We start from the raw sequence: 5,907 nt of genomic DNA, 5'->3' as shown, positions 1-5,907 counted from the left end.
AAGGCTGGGTATGCAATTCCTCCTTCTAAGCTATGATCTCTAGCTAATATGCTGCCAATAAATTCTTTGTTTATTTAGCCAAAGTTTTGTTTCTTGCAATTGAATCCTCAATGATACAAGGGAAGCAGTTCTTTTTTTTAAATTTATTTATTTATTTATTTATTTGAGAGAGAGAATGAGATAGAGCATGAAAGGGTCAGAGGGAGAAGCAGACTCCCCGCCGAGCAGGGAGCCCGATGCGGGACTCGATCCAGGGACTCCAGGATCATGACCTGAGCCGAAGGCAGTCGCTCAACCGACTGAGTCACCCAGGCGCCCACAAGGGAAGCAGTTCTATATTATTTCAAAATAAACCCAACTAGGGGCTCCTGGGTGGCTCAGTCGTTAAGCGTCTGCCTTCAGCTCAGGTCATGATCCCGGGGTCCTGGGATGGAGCCCCGCATGGGGCTCCCTGCTCAGCGGGAAGACTGCTTCTCCCTCTCCCACTCCCCCTGCTTGTGTTCCTTCTCTCGCTATCTCTCTGTCAAATAAATAAATAAAATCTTTAAAAAAAAAAAAAACCCAACTGGTGGAAGGGGAGGGAGAGGTATGCAATGGGAAAGGTTCAGGACCATGGACCTTGGATAAATCACGTAACGAAGACGCCTGAAGTTTAGCACAGTGGCGGCATTGTACCCAATGGGGTTTATCAGAGGCACAATTATTTCTAATTGAAAACTCTTCTCAATGCCCTTCCTTGAGTACTTGAAACACAGATGCCTGAGTCTCTCAATCCCTTCAAAGATAAAATCAAAGATTCTTTGGGGGCAAGACAGAAACCCAACTTGAACCATCTTTTTTTTTTTTAATTGGCTCCACGCCCAGTGTGGGGCTTGAATTCACAACCCTGAGATCAAAAGTCACATGCTCTACTGACTGAGCCAGCCAGGTGCCCCCTAAATTGAACCATCTTCATCACAAAAGGGATTTACTAAAGAGAAGCCACGATAATCTAAAAGGAAAACAATCAAGTCTAGGTAGTTATTGTTCTGTCTCTCATCTCTGGTCTTCTCAGCATGTCAACTTCCTTTTCTCCTCCTGCAGATCCGTTAATTACAAGAGAGGGAAGGAGCAAATCCTGCACTCAGAATCACACAGAGTTAGGAGCACTCCATGAAGCTATGTCACAGCAGAGTGTTAGATCAAGGCCCAAAGACCGAGGAGTCCCAGCAGCTCTGTCTGAAGATAAAAGAATGTGACACAACTGTTAAGTAGTTAGCTGTCAAGCTATCTCAAGAAGTAGAAGCAACTGAGGAAGGCAGCTCTCCCCCAGTTCCAAGGAACTTCAGGCGCTGTTCTCACCTCTCTGCCCAAAGATGGATGAAAGAGTTTCTTTCTTCATTTGGGGAACCAGAGCCTCATACCCACAGAGGCCCAAAAGCCCTTCTGCCAATCCCCTTGCATGGCTACTCCTCTTTACAGAACATATAGTCACCCTGCTCTGACTCTCTGTCTTATTTATTTATTTATTTTTAAAAAGATTTTATTTATTTATTTATTTATTTGACAGAGAGAGAGACACAGCGAAAGAGGGAGCACAAGCAGGGGGAGCAGGAGCAGGAGAAGCAGGCTTCCCGCCGAGCAGGGAGCCCGATGTGAGTCAATCCCAGGACCCTGGGATCAGGACCTGAGCCGAAGGCAGACACTTAACGACTGAGCCACCCAGGCGCGCCCCCCCCCCTCTTATTTAGCCAGATTAGTCAAATTCTCTTATCCTACTGTAACGAAAAGGGCTCCTTTCTTTTTATTCAAAGGCATATGAAGGGAGAACCCACATTTGAGTTTGCCCCAGGATCCAATTTTACAACACTGAGGTTTCTCCAATGGTTACAATAACTAGTTGTAAAACATAATGAAAGAGTAAAAAAAAAATTTTTTTTTAAGATTTTATTTATTTGACAGAGAGACACAGTGAGAGAGGGAACACAGCAGGGGGAGTGGGAGATGGAGAAGCAGGCTTCCTGCGGAGCAGGGAGCCGGATGCAGGGCTCTATTCCAGGACCCTGGGATCATGACCTGAGCCCAAGGCAGACGCTTAACGACTGAGCCACCCAGGCGCCCCAAAAAACTTTTTTTTTTAAACAATAGCCACCAATCTTCAGGGAGAAGACTGATTCTGAATTCCGGGAAAATCAGTTCTCCTCTCTCTCTTCTCTCTCTCTTCCAGGGAGGATCAGTTCTCTCACCTCTTCTGATCCTGATGGAGCTAGATGGCATTTCACTCGTCTCACAGGGTCTGGTGAAAACACTTTGACCAATTTCTGGTGCAGACCATTTACATAATGTATATGGCACAGAGCAAAACTAAAATGCAGGGTTCCCTGTGCAAAAGTTACTATGAATTTTAAAAATGGCAGTAGCAGAGCATTAAACCAAATGTGGGACTTTTCTAAGCACAGGGCCCTGAACTGTACACAGTTTGCCCCAGAAGCAGGTCCTGTTCTGTGCTCCGCTCTTGAAACACAGGTGCTCTCTAACAGGCCAGGGTCCGAGCAGGAAACAACCATCTTGCCCCAAAGCATCCCAGGCCAGAGAGATGCAACTTTCTCTCCAACACGTCTTCTACATCCATCCTTCCCCCAGTTCTTTCAGACATCTTATGTAACTGGAAGACACTTAGGAGGTTTTCCTAGAATAAACAGTCTGCTTAAAGACTAGTAAAATATTCATTCTTGCCAGATAGAAATTACTTGCAGCTTTCACAGGAATTTTTAATTCCTTCAGCTGCAACCCATTAAGGTTTACAAAACTCAGCATCTGAATTTCGGCCTAAATTCTCTGAACAAAGCTGAGGGGCCCTCAAGCCCACAGGCCTCAATGGGAAACAGCAACATTGGCTTGCTCCTGCCCCTGAAAAAGCAAGTTATTATTGTATTTTGTGTATATGTACTTGACCACAATGTTGAACTCTCCAGAGACTTTTAATTAATTCTTGTAGGCTTTCCAGGTATGCAACCAAATCATCACAAATAATGCCATTTGCTTTCTCCTTTTGATTTGTCAAAGCTCATTCTGTCTCATCTTTTCATATTTGTTATAATGCAGTTTCTTTTAAAACTAGCTGACGGATGAATCCTGTTTTGTGGGAAACTAGAAAATTTGAGAATACAGCTTATCTAGGGAAATAAATGCCTAGGAACAATGAAGAAAATTGGGGAAAAAGAAGGATTAATTAGGAGGGATTGCCATGCCAGATATCAAAATATCCTATTGAATCATGGAAATTAAAATGATGATACATCCTGACAAAAATAGATCTTCAGAAGAAAACAAAATGTTCAAACTAAATTTGTACATATTTAGTATACAAGAAAGTAGAATTTCAAATCAGTAAAGAAGTGATAGATTATTTAGTAAATGGTGTTTCAAAAACTAAAAATGAGGATTAAGAATATAACCATAATTGTAACTAAAGAATTACAAGAAAATATTTTATTATTTATTTATTTATTTATTTATTTTTTAAGTATTCTCTACCCCAATTTGGGGGCTTGAACTCCCAATTCTGACGTCAAGACTCACATGCTCTACTGACTGAGCCAGCTCAGTGCTGCTCAGAACACGTTTCAATAATCTTGGGACATAGAAGGCCATTCTAAGCATGAGTCAAATCCAGGAACCCATACAGAAAAAGATTGCTAAAAATGTCTATTTAGGGAGGCGCCTGGGTGGCTCAGCTGGTTAAGTGTTCGACTTTTGATTTCAGCTCAGGTCATAGGATCGAGAGCAGTGTCGGGCTCCACACTCAGTGGGGAGTCAGCTTGAGATTCTCTCTCTCTCCCTCTCCCTCTGCCCCCACCCCACCAAGTACAAATGCTCTATCTCTCTAAGATAAATAAATAAATCTTTCAATTGAAAAAAGATGCCTATGTAGGGGACACCTGCATGGTTCAGTCAGGTAAGTGTCCGACTCTTTTTTTTTTTAAGATTTTTATTTATTTATTTATTTGACAGAGAGAGACAGCAAGAGAGGGAACATAGCAGGGGGAGTGGGAGAGGGAGAAGCAGGCTTCCCATTGAGCAGAGAGCCCGACACGGGGCTCGATCCCAAGACCCTGGGATCATGACCTGAGCCAAAGGTAGACGCTTAATGACTGAGCCACCCAGGCGCCCCAGTGTCTGACTCTTGATTTCAGCTCAGGTCTCCATCTTGGGGTTGTGAGTTCATGACCAGTGTGGAGCTTACTTCAAAAAAAAAAGTTAGGAAAAAAAAAATGCCTATTTAACAATCTAATGCTCTGTAGAGAGTAAATGATCACAAAGTTGAAAGGAAAGATATTTGTAAAATATAAAACAAAGTGTCTTTATATAAAATATTAAAAGTTTCTACAAATTATTATTAAAAAGATAAAAATCCAATAGAAAAATAAGCAAAGAATTTGTTAAGTCATGAAAAAAATAGTCTCCAATGATCATATGAAAAGTACTTACCCTCATCAATAATGTATCAGTTGGCTTATTAGATATGAAAGAGTTTAAAAGTTTAACCATTCTCGGTTCTGGTGAGGAAACACACTTGGGTACAACCTATTTAAAGGACAGTAGGTATTATCAATCAAATTAAAAGTGCATATACCCTTTGACCCAGTGATTCTACTTCCAGAAAGTCATATAACAGAAAGACAGATGAGTGTTTAAAAATATATTCATCTCATCTTTGTGGTAAATGATCTAATTGTTCAAAATTGGGTACTGGGGACACCTGGGTGGCTCAGTCAGTTAAGCATCTGCCTTCGGCTCAGGTCATGATCCCAGGGTCCTGGGATGGAGTTCCGCATCGGGCTCTTTGCATATTGAGGAGACTGCTTCTCCCTCTGCCTGCCCCTCTCCCTGCTTGTGTGCATACCCGCTCTCTCTCTCTGACAAATAAACAAATAAAATATTTTAAAAAATACACAAAATTGGGTACTAGTTGGATAAATTGTGGAATATCCATGTAACCCATATAACTTAACATAGAAAAAGAATGAATCAAATCTGTATGTGCTCACATGGGGAAAGATGTCCGTAAGTACATTGAGAAATGAACGAAGCAAGCTGAAGAATGGAACAGATAGTAAGATTCCATTTTGTTAAGAACAAGATGTGCTCAAAGGTCAAGGAAATCACCTTCTCTAGCTCCCAGTGCTAAACCACTTTTTATGCCCTTACCCTGAATTTTTTTTCTTTAGAGTATGTATGCTCATTGGACATTGCCTTTGTTTATTGTTTGTAGAAAGCTGCATGTGTGCAAGGACTTTATTTGCTCAATGCTCTATCCTCACTTTTTAAAACATTTTAGGCGCTCCATAAATAATACCTGAAAAAAATGAATGGAAGCCCAGAAACATACACACATATCTATTTCAAAAAATTATATACGGTTCAAAGAATGTGGATTTAAGGGAATAAAATTTCCATGATCTGCCACTAAATGCTAAAATATCCTAAAATAATTAATGTTTGTATAAACTTTTTCCAGTAGACAAAGTAGCTTTAGTTACATAGTGTCATTTGGTCCTTAACCATCCCTATGAAATATGTAAATATAGAAATAATTAATATATTTTTGCACTATATGGTTTACTAAAGTCAGTCTTTCAATTTATGGCCCCAATCTTGCTCAATTCATTCCTTTCTATTTTGCTTTCCGGACTACTTCCTGAACACTGCACAGTTTTGTTCATAGTTATGTATATATGCATATATATTTCCCTCATTTGAGAATGTTTCTCCATGCCTCTTCACGCAGTATACCTGTACTCATCCTTCAAAAGCCTGTTCATGTGACACAACCGGCCTCACTCCTCTTTCTCCAACTGCAGAACTACACAGGAAACCAGACCTACCACCTACCCACCCAGTGCTTACCCCAAAATTTACCCCAGA

The 5,907-nt window shown here is 41.0% G+C and overlaps 1 pseudogene; it reads left to right on the top strand.

Annotated features, from left to right (window-relative positions):
* Positions 1 to 649: 649 nt before the first annotated feature.
* On the top strand, positions 650 to 763 carry LOC123836287 (U4 spliceosomal RNA; annotated as a pseudogene).
* Positions 764 to 5,907: the final 5,144 nt, after the last annotated feature.

The sequence above is a fragment of the Mirounga angustirostris genome, unplaced genomic scaffold (assembly GCF_029215605.1).
Source record: "Mirounga angustirostris isolate CCGP_5_RB_7025 unplaced genomic scaffold, mMirAng1.0.hap1 SCAF_7, whole genome shotgun sequence".
Taxonomy (NCBI): Eukaryota; Metazoa; Chordata; class Mammalia; order Carnivora; family Phocidae; genus Mirounga; species Mirounga angustirostris.
This window is presented reverse-complemented; position numbering and strand designations above follow the sequence as displayed.